The 18503-nt window shown below is 43.6% G+C and overlaps 1 protein-coding gene across 2 annotated transcripts in view; it reads left to right on the plus strand.

The window, feature by feature from the left end:
- Window positions 1-3380: 3380 nt before the first annotated feature.
- Window positions 3381-18503, plus strand: part of MTUS2 (microtubule associated scaffold protein 2) — a 276305-nt gene continuing 261182 nt past the window's right edge. For both annotated transcript variants that reach the window (XM_074535281.1, XM_074535282.1), the window contains exons 1-2: window positions 3381-3519; window positions 12201-12274. The gene's annotated coding sequence lies outside the window, so the exon portion shown is untranslated. The remainder of the gene's footprint in view (window positions 3520-12200; window positions 12275-18503) is intronic.

Genomic DNA, 18503 nt, shown 5'->3' on the forward strand with positions numbered 1-18503 from the left:
CTCTTCTCCCTCAGCAGTGCTTGCAGCCCAGGAGCTTCTCTGTGGACCCTTCATCATGCAGACCCAAGCTGCATCCTCCCTGGTACAAAAACCTTTTAAAAATCTTCTGGAGCTGATAGCCTTTAATATGATGTTGCAGCTTTTGCAGCTTTATCTGAGCACAGGAGGAGAGGCTATTTTTTCCCCTGACTTTCATCATTCCCAGATAATCTGCAAAGCTGAACACCGATTGTGTCTCTTGCTTATTCCTGGAGAGAAATGAGCCTTATGCAGCTTTCTGGCATCCCCAGCTTTGTATTTATCACTAAGTGCTGCCAGGGGCACAGACTGGCTATATCCATGCTGCACAGTGCTTGATCCTAGGCTCCCATCTGGTGCCCCTGTGGCCCCAAGACATTGGTTTTAATGCAGAGATGTTTCCATTTTTTTTTCTTCCTTCTCAACCTGTGCTGCCTGAGCAAATGTAAAGCTGTGCAGCAGCCCACAGGAATGGTGTTTTATTGCATGAAACAGGGTGTGGATTGCATGACTTGGAGTGAAGTTTGTGGCTGATTAGCCTCCTGTGACAGAGCTGGCAGACTGCGTAGGGTGAAGGAAATGGGAAGCACTGCAGTCCCATCTCTGCTGCTTGCTGGGGACAATCCCTCCTGCATGGGACTGTCCCATACAGGACTGTGCCCAGGCTACACAGCACTCGCCTTGCAGCACACTTGCAGTTAACCAGCTGGGATGATCACCAATCCAGCTGGCTCCCTGTCCCACCGTGTCTGTCAGTACAGTCAGAGCCGCTGAGGTATCCCTGGTGCTTGTTCAAACACCAGGGATGAAGCCTGGATGAGCAGCAAGAGGTGCCTCCAGTGTGCCAACCATCCATGCTCCTAACGACACAGAGGGAAGACCTGGGGGCCCTGGCAGGTCAGCCGTGGCCAAGGCGTGTGGCTGTGCCATTCCCCAGCTCCATCAGGGCCCCATCCAGCCTGGTGTGCTCCAAGGCAGGCTGTCCCTGTCCTGGCCCAGGGCCTCCTCTCTGCCTTCTCTTTCCAGCTCTATGTGTGAGGCTATTCTGCCACCTCTCTGTGGCTGCAGCAGCTTGTTCCTAAACACATTGACAAAGCGGCTTGAAACTGCTCTGCCTGCATTTATAAAAGCCATGCCCTCTTCAGTTTCTCATCATTTTCTTTTACTCTTTGCAGCATAAACAACTATTCCTTTGTTATGCCTTCTGCTTGCAGGAGCTGCATAAGAAATCTTTCATTGAACATTTTTATAGGCTAGAGATCTCTCTTCCAAATGTTGAAGAAAAACAAGTTTATGTGAATTATCTACAGCAGATAATTTCAGTTCTGCACAGAATCTAAAAATAAAGTGAAGCCCACATTCTACAGCTAAGTAGCTTTTAATTAGGTGTGATAACAGCATGAATTATCTTTTAGAGTGCAATAGTTCCATGATCAGAAGTCAAAGGAAGAGAGCAATGATTGTTTGCAAAAATGATTGAGGGAAGAAATGTGATGCTGGCATGCATCTTAGTTTTTTTTCCCCATATAATAGATCAGGCTGATTAATATTTTGGGTAAATTTGGACCTTCTCTGTTATTGTTCCTCTTTTAATAGGGCCAGTGGGTCCTTTCAAATACTGATGTAAAAGAGGGCAGTGAAAGCCTGCTAAGTCTCTGTTGTCAACAGCTTCATGGTAATGCCTTTGGACAAGACAAATGGCACTGCTGCTTCCTGAAAATCAGTGGCTGAGGTGTGGGATGGCTTAATTAACTTCCTCTGGATCCCCTCTCCTTATTTTAGCCATAGATAAGTTCAGGGCCTGAACATAAATAATATTCCGAATTGTGAGCTGAGGTGCAGCTGCGTCTCCTGTCCTGCCTGCTTTGCTGGGAGGCAGGAGGGTTCGTGTCCTAAACCATCCCAGATAAAGCAGCCAGTGCCTGGTTTGTCAGGGTTTGTCCTCCTTTGTGCCGGCCAGAGAGATGCTCTCAGTGACTTTACCAGCTGAGATCATTTATCTTCATTGTCTTTGTAACTGAAGCGTATCATTTAGTCCAGAGTGGTGTGGCTGGGTGGGGGGGAGGAACACAGCTTTATTCAGCAGGAAGACAAACCTTAAAGGAAGGTCCTTTAAGGATAAGAGACACCCTTATGGTGCCACAGGGATGGTACTTGGCACTTCAGATTGCAGACAGATGCAAGCACAGTGTGTTTGAGCACAGGCAGAAATAAGGAAGTTATTGTGTGCCTGGGAAATAAGGATATGCCCTGTGACAGTGGCTGTCCTGCCGTGTGAGGCTGTGACACCAGCCTGACCAGGCAGGCACCAGGAAGGCAAAGCCTTTCCTCAATACTGCACTGAATCCCAGCTGCCAAGGGCCAGGCTGGCACTGGGATGCAGATAATGGACATTTCTTCCCATGTCTCCCTAGGCACTCTGTCTCATACCTCTGTGCAAGCTCCTGGCTGCTCTCCCGGCGTCTCCAGGCATCACTGCGGTGGCTCCCAGACAGGAGGATGCTGTGCATCATCTGGCTGGTCTCGCAATCCAGGAATCCCTTCATCACCCCCTCCTGAACACATCCTCATGCATTTGCCCAGAGGACTTCATAAAAATTAATTGAGTTGCCCAGCATTAGACACAGATCATAAAACTCCCATCTGATCTCGTGCCTGCTGCCGATGTTAACAGCTGATTGAAACAATGAGCGCCAGCTCACCGGGAATGTGGCAATGCCCGCAGAGAGAGCCGTAGCACGGGCTGTAGGTGTAGATAAGGCTGTAAACGCACAATACAGATCCTCTGCGGGTACCACAGAGCTCTCTTTGCTACGGGAGTAAAACCCTTGGGCTGCAGTTTAAGCATAGCAAAAGTGATGGAGATTACTCTTCGAGTTACAAGTTTTGCTGAGAAGCAAATCTGTCTCTTGCTATTTATTTAAATAAATAAACATTTATTTGCTTGTTTTTCTATTATCTTGCTTATTGTAAACTGAAAGAGAAATGAACTCGGAGTGAGGGAGAACTCGAGGGCAGCCAGGCAAGGAGCAGAAAAGCCGTGCCACGACCAAGTCCCGTTTTTGCCTGATGCTATCAGAGGCACTATTACGCAGACGCTAATCCTAAACATTTCCCTCCCCTATCCCCAAAAATAAAAAACCAAAACCAGAACAAAATTCCCTTTCAATAGCGTACTAACAGCCACCTACTTGCTTCCAGGGCGCTAACCGGGGTGGAAAAGCCAGCCGGGGCGCTAACCTGGAGAGGGCACCGGCCGGGGAGCGGCAGGAGCGCGCACAGCCGTGCGGCGGTGCCGGCGCGCAGCCCGGGTGTCCCCGCGGGCTCGGGCGGAGCGCGGGGCGCGGGCGGGCCCGCAGGGGGCGCTGCTGGGCGGCGGCGCTCGCTATAAAAGCCGGGCCCGAGCGCGGCCCGCGCCGTCCGCCTGGCCCGGCAGCGGCGCAGGCGGCGGAGGCGGCGGCAGCAGCATCACCGGCGGCATCACTACCGCTACTGAGACAGGTGAGCGCCGCGCATCCCACTAGCTCCGCTCCCGCCTCGTGGGTGTGCGCCCCTCCCTGCCCCGCATCGCCCCGGGGCTGCTATTGCCCCATGCTCACCGCCCCCGGGGCGCCGGGAACGGGACACGGGCAAAAGCTCCAGGAGACGGGGATGGCTCCCGTGAGGAAGGGGCGCGGCGGGGCTGGCGGATGCTCCTGTACCCCTGCTGCGGGCAGGAGATGGGGGAGCAAAAGCAGCTTATCAGGGTGGATAATATTTGTGATGAAATCCATTCAGGCAGAAGTTCTGGGGATGCCAATAACCGGACTGGCTGGAGCGGGCTTCGCTGTCCGTGCGCGGATCGGAATTGCCAGCGGGGCGACAGTGCCTGGGGAAACAGGGTCCCGGCAGGGCTGGGGAGCCCGGGACACGGCCGAGCCTTCGGCACGGGCCAGCGGAGGGCTCAGGGCAGGTGCCGAGCTTGCCGGCAAACCACGGGCGCGCAGGGCTGAAGTGCTGCTGTTACTCTCAGCCCCGTCCATGGCATCTAACAGCGTCCCATTATTTTTCCGGAAGATGACGGAAGGTAAAGCAGCTACTATGAATAAAAAGTAGCGTTTTTCTAAAGGGAAAGCTAAACTAAAAGCTGTGGAAGATAGGGCAGCGAATCCAGGTCTTCCTACTCAAGTGAAATGCCTTTGCGTGAAGAGCTGTTTATCCAGATCGGTCGTTTCCAACTCTGTGTAAATGAGTACGGGTACCCTTTTGCTCTTTGCTTTATCTCCCTCCCTGTCTGTGCCGCTGCTCCTTTCTCCCCGGTGCCCATCGCTGCCTCCCGAAGGTGACAGTGCCGAGGGGGCTGGGGTGCCCTGGCACCGGCCGGCACCCGCTCCCTACAGGTGCCTCTGCTAGCGAGCCAATGGTCCCTGCTTGCGCTAAACATGAAAAGAGCAAGCCAGCGGGAACCTCGATATTTATCATTGCATTAAAACGGCGAAAGTAAAAAAAAAAAAAATAAACATCTCTCTGTGGGTCAAGCGTTAGAAATATTTGCTTGTAGTAAGGCATTGGTAGCAAAATCATTTGCCTGTCAAGCGTTTGCATGCAGGTTAACTTTGCAACGGATGGCTGCATTAAGGAGGCACTTGGCAGCCGATGAGCTGGCTGTAATGTGATGCATAAATGCTTTGTTTTGGTTTGTGTGTGATTTCATAGAGGGATTGTTTTATGCTCGTTATATCCAGTGCGGTGTTTGAGGGTTTTATCGTTTCTCATCGCCAATTTCAAGCAGGGTTGAGGGCTTTTCTGTATCCCATGCTACATAAACCCTTTACTGGGTCTGCCTGTTTGCAATGCAATTAAATATGCCCAGCTACTTGTCTCCTATTTATGCAATCCGTGGTGGAGAGCAGCGCAGCCTGTGCTGCCGGGGAGTGGTAGGAGAGAGCTACTTGTGTGCAAATGAGGGTTAACTTCTCATTCCACGGTGTTTAGCCTCGCCTTCCTTTCTGGAGAATCAGCTCTATTTTAAGGTACAGAAGGGGGATCCTGTAGGTAATTCTTTTAGTGCTGCAGTGTTAGTTTGGAAATTGCTACCTGGGAATGGGTGGGGTGTGTGATGGGATGGGACACAGACACCAAGGAAAATACTTGCAAGGCTGTGTCCATGTGGTTTATTTGCAGTAGCTTTTGATATGGTACCATGTTTCTCTGTATATTTGTCTCTTTAAGGACAGAGGTGGATATTTGGCTACTGATCTAACAAATAGCAAGTGTAAGGTTGGGTCAGATAAGTAGCTTTTAATTTCTTTGAAGCTTTTTCTATGGTAAAATTTTCCAGGGTGTTATCTTTTATTTTAGTGATATCTTTTATTTTAGTGATAGCAACTGTAACAAGCAGGAAAGCAGCTTTAAACTCATGGCCTTAATTTCTGCAGTGTGTATGTTTATGCAAAATACACTTATGTTATAGTAAGCAATGCTAGCTATTTAGGAAGGTAGGAGAGGAGAGCTAACAGCAGAAGTGCAGCTTCTGCAGCTGTAAAGCACATCAGAGCCTGTGCAGGGAACCTGGTAACCAGTGAGAATAAGTCCTCTCTCTGAAGTTAGGAAAACCAAGATTTTCAGCTTTCAGTGTGTGTTCTCTGTCTCTTAAGTTCATTCAGGAAGTACCAGAAATCAGCGTAGGACAGAGTTACAGCCAGTTCCACTTAAATATGTGCTCTCTGGAAAGTCATACAACAGCAGTTAAAGTGAAGCACAGTACAGCAGAGACTCATACACAGTGTTTGGTTTAGTATTTGATTGAAGGCTCTGCAGGAGAAAAGATCTAGTCATGATAGTGGACATCTGGGTGAAGGTATTTGCTGAAATGCCAGCAGCAAGCAGTGCAAGAGGATCTCCTCTCCTCCTCCCCTGTCTGGATGCTTAGGCTTGCTAAAAAGACTATTGAGACACAGCTGATTTAGCAAATGCTTTCCCTCCACAAGTACTGCATTTTATCTGAAGTTATTTATAATTATACTGACGTTGTTTAAATGCAACTATTACCAAACCTGCTGCAGTCAGTTTTGTTAAGGAAGTAATAAGCAGCTGAAACTGAAAAAGTAGCAAAGGAGGGCAAAACTTCAGTGTATGGTGGTTTGTTCTGTACCTGAACTTTTTTACTGCAAACTCAAACCTGTTGAAACAGTTTTTGTTTAGGAAAATAATTCAGATGGATTTTGCTATGACTTACTCTGGCACTATCCTAATATAACCAGCATCCTTGTGAGCCTGGGAATGCTGTCACTTTGTGTTGCTGGGTATACATTTGATGCTGTTCTCTCTGTAAACCTGATTTGTTTGTTGTTCTGCCCACTGCTGTTATATGGTCTCATCTTGCTATTCTGGGTTTTCCAGTGGGGAACTGGAAAGAGGATAAGATCCAGTGTTTCACCTAAGGTGGCCAGAAAAATCTCCAGAATACAACCAAATGCTGGAACCACCTGACTGGCCTCTGCCAATGACTTCATAAGAAATATTTTCTTAGTAAGAGTCAGTAGGCTGCAAAGCAAGTGGAGAAATGGCTAGCTGTTATAATTTGCTGTAACTTGACAACCAAGTGATTTATACCAATTAAAGCTCTGCCTCATGTTACTCTGTTATGACAGAGAACCAGGTCATTATTTTGCAGCCAAATGACATATATGTAAAATGTTGAAAGCATTTGAAAAATAGTCCAGCTGTTAACCCAGCACTGCCAAGTCTACCATGTCTCCAAGTACCACATCTACAGATCTTTTAAATACCTCCACCTATGGTGACTCCACTTTCCTAGGCAGCCTCTTCCAGTGCTTGACAACTCTTTCAGTGAAGAAATTTTTTCTAATATCCAACCTAAACCTCTCTTGTCACAAACTGGGACGATTTCCTCTCATTCTGTTGCTTATTACCCATGAGGAGAGGCCCGCCCTCACCTCATTACAACCTTTTTTCTGTGCAGATGTAGAAAGCAATAAAGTCCCCCAAGACTCTTTTTCCCCATGCTAAACAGCTCCAGCTCCCTCAGCTCTCCTCATAAGACTTGTGTGCTAGACCTTGCTTTTTAAAAGACTTTATCTAAGCAGTTGCCTTAGTAGTTTCTTAAAGGATTTGTATTTTCTTTTTAAATTAAGAGGGTACAAAGCTGACAGTCAGACAAGCAGTTCCTAAGCTCCTGGATAGTGAATCTTCACATTTTAGGGCAGGACCTGTCTTCTGCTCAAGGAAAAGTAAATGTCACTTTCGTGAGTAGTGTGGCATAGCATATAGTGAACCAATGGTGCATTGGGTGGAAGGTGAGGAAATCCAAGTTTTGTTCCTCTGTAAATATGGGAACTTTGGTTTAAGACCATGCCTGTGCTGGCTCACTCTTGCAGAGCATTTGGGGACTGTGGATGGTGAAGTCTGTTTTGTTCCAGCAGAGGTCTCAACATCAAACATCTCTGAAAATGGCTTAATCCTCAGAAGCATCTGGTGTAGCAGCAGTTACCAGACTTTTGCTGTTATTGACATAGCTTGCAGATCAGTGATTTTATGCGATCCACAGAACTAGCAAAAGCATCACAATTTTCTTGGGTTGCCCTCCTGGCCTGCAGTTGTGACTCTCAATTCAGATGTTGGTGTAATACAGGTTGCTGCTCCTTATATGAGCCTGAGGGCTATAAACTGCTTTGAAACAGCTGCTGCATGGGATGCAAAGCTGGAAGAAAGGCCTAACTTGTTTTTCTTTGCACAGCTGTGAGTCTCACTTCTTGGGCACAATCACCAAGCACTTACAGGAGAATTGCTTCCCTTTGAAATCACAGCTAAAAAGTAAACAAGCCTCTAAAGCAGATACTGGGCAAATTAGTTTCTCTATTAAGTTTTACTTTTTGAATTCTAACTATTTGATTGCCTATTCTAAATGAGTTGGCTTCCATGTTTATTGTCCTCATGGGGTGCTCTATGTTATGGCAAAACACTAGGGCTGTCAAAGAGCCAGTCTAGCAGGCAAGGGTAGCTCAAAGAGAGATGCTCTGATAGTGCTTTTGCCCTCTGGCCTATTTTCTCTGCCAAGTTTCACAGGGGGCACATGGAACAGCAACCTTTCAAGCCACCTGTGATTTCAGTCTGAGGCAGGTCTCACAGTAATTCTCAAATTCATCCTGCCAGAAAAATTCAAAGAGACCATTACCCAGGTAATGTGTTTCTGTGCTCCACAGTATGTTAGTGTTACTGGACAAGAATTAGGTTGTGATGGGAGAAAAATATTAAAGCTTTGTATTAAGTATTTCTGACCTCAATGCAGCTTGCTCATGACAGAATGCTGGGAGGAATCATAATGTGCTATGCACAGGGAGGATGCTGGGCACAGATAAGAAATTTAAAAGTAAATGACACTTGACCGTGTAAGACCTCAGCAGACTGATGCTCTAAAGATGAATTTGTTCCTTCTGGTCCATCAGACCATGGGGATTTTAGGTCCTTGTCTTGCTGCTGCTGCAAAGTTGTTTTGCTCTTGGTGTGATCTAATGGTGAAGCTTTAAAAAGGAAGGAACAGTAACACAGCTTCTGGAAACAGCTCACATGAGCTTTGGTGGACTCCAACAGCTGCATGAACAAGACTAGAAATGTCAGACCAGGTACAAGTGCTCAGGACAGGTTTGCTGTATCACCATCACAATCTGAACAGCTTGTTTGGGGTTTAATGCTAAAAGGATCACGAATATTTAGTATGAGCACTGAAACTGGACTGTTTATTCAATGTGCTAGAAGCTTGAGAGGCGAGGAGAATAGATAGGAAATCACCTCTACGTCAAAATAGTGCTCTTCTCCTTTTCAGATCTCAAACTAAGAAAACATTGCGGGGGGGGGGGGGGGGAAGGAAAAATTCTTTGGACATTGTTTGTAAGCTGGAAATTAGCAAGTTTCTAAAACAAAACCAGCCTTGCTGAAGCACTAATCTTGATATGATGGCAGCTTGACCAAATTGTCAACCAGGACTTCCTGAAATATCTGCATCTATCCATCCTTGATACTGCTGGGGCATGCCCCAAGTGTGAGCTAAGTGATTTACAGAAACTATGGAATTTGTTGCATTGATATGTATGGTTTTTTAAGTAATATGTGTATGCATAGATGTATCATACTAAATTGTGTGCATTACCATCAAAATTGTTACAGTAACAATCTGAGAAGACAAACTCTTGAGACTTTGGCAAATGAGCTTGCATTTTTCATTGATAAAAGCCCAAGTGTCAGAGTGGCTCACAGCCACCATCCAATCCAAGCAGCAAAGTTCAGAGCCAGGTCCTCAGCCTTTATTCATATGAATAATCCTTAAATGTCAGTAGAGGCAGCAAGATATTGATGCTGAAACAATGAAAGCCCTCAGGCTTGGTTCAGAAGGTGAAAGCTGTGCTCGTCACCTGGTGGGGAGGTGGAAGAGGTTTTCTTTCTTTTTCTGTATCTAGAGTGAAGTGAGAACAGAGTAATTGTCCCTATAAGCTACAGCATTTTTAAGGTTAAACTTGGATTTAGAGTGGAAAACATAACACTGAGTCTGACAGAATCCCACTGTTCATTTTCAGCTGCTCAGCACTTTTGAAAAATCAAATCACAGAAAAGCTGCCCTGTTTGATTGTTCCTATTACATAATAGCAACATCTTTGGGATTTGAGAGAAGCCATGAGCAACACGTCCCTTACATAACAAATCTAAGTTGCTTTAATCCCTGCTGTGCCGCTGCTGACCCTGGGCAGCCAGGAATAGCCTGGGAGTGGTGCTGAGCTCCCCAGGCTCTCCTCTGGGGCTGCAGGATAGCCATGGAGCAGAGGTCCTCTGCTCTGAGGGGTTTTCTGCCAATCATGCTTGCTGGATTTACAGTCTTTCTTCTAAAATATTGCAAATAGTGGTTGAAGCAGTAGTCTTGCCTTGCTCCTCATGAGTAGACCTGATCCTTTGCCACTTCCATTTTTTTTTTCCTGAAACCATCAGCATTTACCTCCATTTCCAGCTGAAAACTGGTCATCTTATGGTTTTGGTACCTTTGTTCCTGTGCTAGTTTAAAAAAACACCCCAAAAAACCCTGAGAAACCTAAGCCTAGATCAGACTTTTGGAGCGGGTCCTTGTGAGGCTTTCTCCTGTCTCTGGGATGATGCCATGTCTTGATGCCTCAAGGGATGTGCTGGGCTTGCCTGGGTGGATGCTATGGGGGAAGAGCTGCAGCCAGGTATCATTCTGAGGTCAGGGAACACCTGTGACCCCCCGGCTTTGGTGGGGTGTGGGGGCCTTTTTCCTGCTCTGTGATTTCATGGGGTGGGTGTGCAGGTGATGGATGGCTCATGGAGCAGAAAAGAGGCTACTGGGAAAAGTTTAAAGCTTGGTGTCCATACAGAGGGTCTGACCCTTCTGTCATAAGTTGTCATTAATTAAATGTTCTTATTTAAAATGGGTGAAAGAGCATGGAAGGGCAGCTCAGCCCTGCCCAAGGAGTGTGTGTGTTGCTGGGTGCAGATCCTGCCTCTCCATCTCCATGGGAGAGCTCTGCACTGCCCTGATCACCTGGGCTGCCTCTGGCGTAATCGAGAGCATTTGAAGAATGATGATGTGAAAGAAGCAACATTGTGGGATTGTTTGGGGGAAGGATTGAGGCAGCTGTGCACAAAGAGACCTATCTAATTAAAACTGCAGGGGAATGGAGATGGTGGCTAATGAGGCTGAACACACAACTTAATTTTACTGAGTTATTTGAAAAGAAGCAACCTGCATTGTTGGGAAATAGAAGATGGGGCAGAAATGGTAAAATGTACCTGGAATTTCATATTAAAATATAGATTTATTTTATAGCCATTAGTGCATGCTTGGCTGAGAATTATTTTGGATTTGGTATTTTACCACATTCATGTGAAATGTATCATAAGTGGTTACCATCAGTTGCATGTGAACAAAACATTTTGAAAGACTATTTGATTAAATCTGTTTCCTAAAATACCATTTATATCTTACATCTTCTAATATTTCCAAGATTTTCATCTAACTTTTCTCTACTTGGTCTTTATGACAAGGAAAAAAAGACTGTCATGATCCCCCCTTCCTCCCTTGCCTTTACTTCCCCATTCTTTCTCTCTCTTCCCTTTTCTCTATTATACTGTCAGATCTCACCTAAACTCCACCTGCTCTGCTGATCCCACAGTAAGATCCCTTATCTTGGTCTTCCATGCACTCATATATCTTAATTCTTCACTTTAATATCTCCTGTCTGTTTCCCATCATAATATAAATAAATGCACATCACTGACATAATTTAAAAAAATCCCATATATTTTTTTCCCCTCTAAGATCCAAACCCAAAATATTTTTCACCTCTTTTTATTGTCTTTTTAAACTGGTTTGTGCTTCTTGAGAGAGCCTGTTCTTGTTTCATCTCTGAATCTCAGCAGTCTGGCTTCGGCCTTTTTTTTACCACTGGTAAAAGCACATTTCATGACTGCTTGTCAAATCTCAGGACTGGCTTTCTTTCCTTCTCTGCCTTGACCTGTTGTTTTTTGACATAACTCACATTCTCTGATTCCAGTGTTTAGTTTTTGTGATTGCAGTCTTTTCCTGACTTCTGTGAGAAGTTCCTTCTGTATGCTTTCCGGATGAACTTCCTCACCCTTCCTCGTTTTCTTTCTTTCCCTCCATACTTTTTCTGGATGATCTCATCACAAGCAAATGCAGCTAAGTCTCCCTGAGCAACACCACATCACCCATATCACATCAAAATGTGGCAAGGGGACAAGGTGTCAAGTAGCACAGAGTGTCTGTAAAACAATGATCTCTGTAAATATATGAAAACCTGACTGGGTGGAATCTGTGCTTCCCCTTCAGTTTCTGTACCTAAATTTGACTTGAGTGTTGACTTACTCTAAAGATATTCCAGAGGAAAAGGAACAGAAAATGTAGAGTTTGTTTCACAAAGGTTTTGTAGCCTCTTCCCCTTTTAAGAGTAGGTGCTTTGCTTCACTTGACTCAGTGCTAAGGCAGATCAGCTTATCTGTGAGCTAATGCCAGGAAACTTGGACGGGATCCTAATCAGAAGAGCAGGATGTTTAATCTTGAGCACTGTGTTTACAGAAGATTTGATGGTGTATGGCCTTGTTACCTACTCTACTTCTAATGAGTCCTTTGTTTTGGTTTCTATTTCCTTTTTTTTAAGGTTTCCACCCTTGGACTGTCTTCTAAGGCAAGCTATCACCAATGGAAGAAAAACTTGTTTTTCCAGCATTTTGGGTAAGCTTGTCTTCTGTATTATTAATGTCTGATTTCATCTTTTAAATATATTTGCCACTAAAGAACTCTTCCAAGAAATCTTTGAATTTTTTTGAATAGTGCTATTTTATCCAATGAAAATGCCATTTAATGATTGTGTAAGCAGTAGAGATAAATGTGATTTCAAAGCAGACCATGAGGCTTTTTTACTGTGGGAAATTATCAAACAAAGATAGACTTTTTCTTTCCTAATGTTTTTGCTTTGTTTGTTAGACATAGCATACACTGAAAATATGACTATCTAAACCAATGTACTATATATATCTAAAGTAAATCCTGTTACTTTTTAAGGCATTATAACACTATTTGAAGATAGTCTTTCATGCCTGGGCAGGCATAACTTTGTCAGTGGGGAGAGGACTGTGACATAGATCCTGGAAAAGCTGTGCTGTAGTGGCACAAGGCTGTGTTCATGGCGAGCAATAACAATGCCTGCTGAACTCTCTGTGCATGCATCTCCTGTGGCCAGGCATGATCCTGTCCCTCAAGCGATAAAAAACAGTTTGGCTGGACAAGTTCAGACATCAACAGGGCATAAGTTGATGGAAAGTTGCTCTTTCCACTGGGAAGACCCAAAGTCAAAAGCAGTTTCTCTGGCGACAGTCACACTCAGTCACAAATACTGTGATTATGTCTGGGAAGTAAGTGACTGAACTGGAGTGTCACTGTCATCTGGGTGGCACATACATCCTGGTCATAATCCTGCAGCATCAGGTGGCTAAACACCAAAGAGGAGGAATCTTGTTCATGGGCTCACAGGTGGCTTGTGATGCCCCAGCCCTGTTGTGTTGTCCCACATGAAAGAAGAGGATGCCCAGTGCAGTGCACATCTTCCCTTTGAGGACCACATTGCAGGACACTGAGTGATGCAAAGATTGCATAGAAATATTTTTAAATGCATTTCTATTGTTACAAATGGCACTGGTTTAAAAGTGGTTGTAACTGTGCCTACTCATCATTGGGGGTGTAAGTCTTGAAGCAGTTGTGGTGCTTGCTGGAAAACTGGAAGTATAAATCCTCTGGCCCATTCCAGAGTTGTTTCCAGAATGACACTTTCAAAACCCTGTGTTGTGTTTCAGACAGAATCAAATAATGTTTGGCAGGGGTAATTTGACTTTCACCTCTTGTACTGATCTCAGCCCACAGCTTAGGAAGATGATGGGTATAAGAGCACAACTCTAATTGCATGAAATTAGTGTTAGTCACAGCTGTGCCTGCTAGGAGGCTTTCTGATATGCCATGGAAATACTGTTCTTGGTAGTGTCACTGTTAATAACACTTCCTAGGAACAGGCTGAAGTGATCTATGTGGGGAGGTGTGGATCAAGAGTTTGAAACTGCCCCTCCCTATTTGTACATGGGGATAGATTTTTTGCTGCTTTCAGCCAAAAAATAAGAAATTCAGGGGAGTGACTTGATAATATTTTAACAGTCATCCAGCAATTTAACACTGGATTACAGTTGAAAACCCATAGAAATACTCAAGACACTTTACTCTGTGTCAGGTGGATTAAGCGTGATTCACTTATTGCATTAAATTCCTGAGGGATTAGTAATGTTTGGGTTGTTGTTTCCTAGGCTTATGAATTTAAAGACCAAAGAGGACCATATGAATATCTATTCTTCTTGCCTGCTCTGTGGAGGTCAGAGGAATTCATAGCATTTTAGTAGTAGTCCTTTAATTTTTATTTAGCACATCTTTTTGAGAGACCAGGTTTGATTTAAAGGGTGCCAGTAGTACTCAATCTACCATGCCACCATTAAATTTCAGTAAATAATGAGCCTTGCCTTCCAAGACAGTCTGTATCTCTTTTGAGCTTCTGAGTGTTGTACTTCACTTTTTTTCCCCTGCTGGACTGACAAGGATTCTATTATCAGGATGTTGGTTCTCACTGTAGTAATCCATTTAGCTAGTCACTTTTGAAATTCACTTGCTATGAGCAGTGTTGATTTAGTATGGTGAATCTTTTAATTCAGGATTTTATGTATAGCATGACTTTAAATCTCTGCCTAGTGGGAAATTAGGGCTAGAAATACGTCATGTCAGCACATACCATTATCAAATGATGATGTCACCGCATACAAATGATCAGATTTACATGGCCAGGCCTGTTTTCCATACAGCTGTGTTGATTGGTGTTAATTATGTGACTGTCTTTCAATGCCTTATTGATTGTGTCCCATGCTAATCTTTGCCTGCTGTTGCTTACTACTTATGTCAGTCTAACTGCTTGATAGGTGCTTTGCTTATCCCACTTAACCCTTGTAAATGCTGCTTTGATAGCAAGTCTTTCCAGTCACCAGGAACCTTTAATGCACCTATGGCTTTTAAAAGAGTCATTGAATTAAAAGTGATTGATTCACCTGCCCTCTGCTCTTGAATGCAGGGTTTGAACTGAGGGGCCATTTAAAGCTCTCTCAAGTCATAGTGGTATCTTTATCACTGTAACAAGTGAATAGGACACCTTGCATCTTTCTGAATGCAGAGAAGTAGTTGTCAAATCTGTCTTTTTCTGAATGTTTTGGTAATTTTTGTCTGTAATGACCAACTGTTGAAGTCATTGCTTGGCATTCTCTTATTCTTGCTCATTCAGGGAGGAGCTCCTCTTGCCATAAACCTCACCACAGTTTTTGCTGGTTTTTGCTTCCACTGTTTGCTTGCATTTCTGCAATGTTAATTTGTATTCATTGCTAACAGTGTCTTTCCCCCATCTGTTATGTACTATGCATTTGTTTTACAGATTTCTCTGCTGCTGCTTTCACTCTCTGTAGCCAGGACTCTTCAACCATAAAAGCTTCCTTTCATGTCTGTAGCACTGTGACTTTCCTTTTTATTTTTGTCATGTAATAAAGCATCTCTTAGCAGGTCCTTTCATATTTTTGTATGTGACTATTTTCCCCTGATCAGTTTAACATATGATTTGTTTTTAATTTTGAGAAATGGTCTTTCTAAAATATCCAAACAAATAAATTAGATATTGGTTAAGATTGCACATTGTTTTCTATTTGCAAAAGAAATTAGAGCATTGCCCTTTGCCTGTATTAAATCATAATTTTCTGGTTAAATGGTTACCTGTATCCAGTAGGAGTCCAATATATCAGTTGGAGTTGGTATCACTGCTTGCTTGTATTAAGCCATGACTAAAATTTGCAGACTTTCCCAAAGCCACACTTTTAAAGTGGTTCTTCCAGAACAGATTCTCTGCTAGAATAAAATTCAATGTGACAATATTTTTCATACCTTTGAGGATACATACTAGAGAAATACCTCACTTAATGGATTTCTAGCAGACCTCAGCCTCTCTCTCAGCTTGTCATTTGTCAATACTCCAGATTCCGTTTTCCTTCTTGGACACGTGGTATCCATGGCTTTTTCTTCCCACTCTTTTTCTCATAAATAAGTACAGTGCCTTTTAGTGTTTTGGGGCTTTTTTTTTTATTGTGTGTTTGTCTGTTACCTTCTTAACCTTTAAAAGAATTGAGCTTCCTTTTTGAAAAAGGCAATTCTAATATTTACGGAAATGAAGCCCAACCATTGCCATTGCAAGCAAGCTTTCCAGGGGAATGAACTGTTTGCCCTTTTAAAAGAGAAGCTATTCAAATACCACAGTATGGTGAAAGAATTGCTTTCTATTTCTAGCTCTGCAGTACACCAATCCCAAGTATTTTGGCCATTTGTTTTGACATGGGGAGGCTCTTGTTTGCTGGTCAGACCTCTTGAGTTGGCAGCTCCCAGCCCATGTGGCCTTTTGCAAGCCAGTGGTCACTGCTCGGGAGCTGTGCAAACAAGGCAAACTTCCTGAGCTGGAGTTGGTGCTGGGGCTGGCTCTAGAAAGCAGCTGAGGTCAAAAGCTGGTAAACCTTCTCTTTTCTCATTCCGAGGTCAAAAGCTGATAAACCTTCTCTTTTCTCATTCCTTGGGAAGGCCTTGAAAGTAAAGTCATGAGAAATGACTGTTACTGTGATAACCAGGTAAATGGTTTAGTGCAAACAGCATGCACCTATAAATTAATTTCTCACCAGCAAGTGGCTGCTCAAGGTGTGATCTTGCTCTGTTGCCAGAAATTACTCTCACAGACTTGGGGAGGGTCTGTAAGGAGCTGTACAGACAGAGGATAGTTCACATGAGGTGATCGAATGCAAATGCCTGAGAAAAGCACAGTATGATACTGAAATGTGTCATCACAAAGGTATTTTGACAGCTAAGTGCCATGAGTGGGGAACCTGCAGAATGACTCACTGTATGCATTCAGGTGGGTTGTGAAAGCCTTACTCAGCACTGGTGAGGCAGCGCCTCAAGCTCTGTGCTCAGTTCTGGGCCCCTCACTGCAAGGAGGGCATTGAGGTGCTGGAGTGTTCCCAGAGAAGGGAAACAGAGCTGGGGAAGGGTCTGGAGCACAAGTCCTGTGAGGAGCAGCTAAGAAGTCTGCGGTTTCTTAGGCTGGAGAAAAGGAGGCTCAGGGGAAGCCTTGTTGCTCTCTACATCTGCCTGAAAGGAGGGTGTAGCCAGGTGCAAGTTCTTCTGGGTGACAAGCAGTAGGACAAGAGAAAGGGCCTCAAGTTGCATGAAGGGAGGTTTAGATTGGGTATTAGGAAAAGCTCCTTCCCGGAAAGAGTTGTCATGCATTGGAACAGGCAGCCCAGGGAAGTGGTTGAGTCACCATCCCTGGGAGTGTTTAAAAGATATGCAGGTGTGGCACTTGGGGATATGGTTTGGTGGACTTGAGAATGCTGGGTTAATGGTTGGACTTGATGATCTTAAGGGTGTTTTCCAACCTAAATGAATCTATGATTCTATATCTCAAGTTTCTGGTTTCCCATCTATACTCACGTTACTGATTTGTTTCTAAGGAGCAGCATTCCAGCTGGAAACAAGTCCACAGAGCAGGAACTAGCTTGTAGATGTTTTGGGACAAGAAGACTTTTCATTCAGCATTGTGTGGCTTAGTAGGAGGATGCTTACTCCAAAAACCCTTCTGTGCAAAGAATTAGTCTTATAAAGTGAAGTTTATAAACAAAGATTAAGAAATAATTTGTCTGCAATGACAGAACAGCAACAACTTCATTAGCTCCTGGTTTAGCTTGCTTAAAGTTACTTGCAAAGAATCTTCTGATATGTTAATTATGTTATTCATATTGTTTTTCTGAATTTCAAAACAAAGTGTGACCTGGATTTCAAAGTAAAAGTGCATCAAAGCATGCTGTGCTTATTTTTCATAATTAATCATGTATAAGCCAATTTTATGGCAAAACAGATAAATGAGGTGTCAGAATATTTGTTTGTAACTACTTTGCTTCAAGATGTTAGTGCAATTTGGTTCTTACTTTCAACAAAATCCAGTCTATCAGTGTAGGATGAAAGCACAACATGTTAACAAATACTGCAGTTAAACTCTAAATGGATATACCATAACTGGAACATACATTTGCTTTAGTTATTGTAGTATGTGTGCTAAAACAGAAAAAAAGGAACAGTGAAGAATTTGACTAATAACAAATGCCCGTGTACATCATATATGGGTAATTTTGCATAGTGAAGTTTAACAGCTGATGAAAAGTGCTTTGATTTTAAATAGGATTTACTGAGTTCTACTGTGAAGTGTAATGGAAAGGTATGATTTTATAGCTCACTTCAGTTGTCTCTCAACCCCTGTCTAACAAGTCCTGGCATTTAGCATGTTACAAACACACTATGTTAAGTGTTACCATTACTCTTCATCTGAGCTAGTGCTAGTTTGAATCTTATGGCTCTTCCTCCTAAAGCTGCTGAGTGGTAGAGGACACAGCTCCAATGAGAGAACAATTTAAAGTTTCTCAGTGAACCAGTTTTGAGAAGAGTTTTGCTCAAATGCAGAGTTTCACACTGAGGCAGCGTGATTAAAAGCCTATGGGGGAATCAAGCATGGGAATGGTTTTAAAGAAGATCAAGGGACTGAATGCAATTTTTTCTTCAAATGATATAATTAAAGAAACAGCATCCTCATTAGCATAACACACTAAATGATAAAAAGAATTGGACAGATGCCTAATCTTGAAATGCTTCTTAATTTACAAGTATACATTTTAAAAATAAAGCAATTGAGGTCTGTTCTCTCTAGCTGCATGCTTGAATCATTGAAACAACTGCTTATATAACTTACTGTCTCAAAGAGGGACAAAATACACAAAAATTAATCATGTATTCCAGGATA

The sequence above is a fragment of the Zonotrichia albicollis genome, chromosome 2 (assembly GCF_047830755.1).
Source record: "Zonotrichia albicollis isolate bZonAlb1 chromosome 2, bZonAlb1.hap1, whole genome shotgun sequence".
Taxonomy (NCBI): domain Eukaryota; kingdom Metazoa; phylum Chordata; class Aves; order Passeriformes; family Passerellidae; genus Zonotrichia; species Zonotrichia albicollis.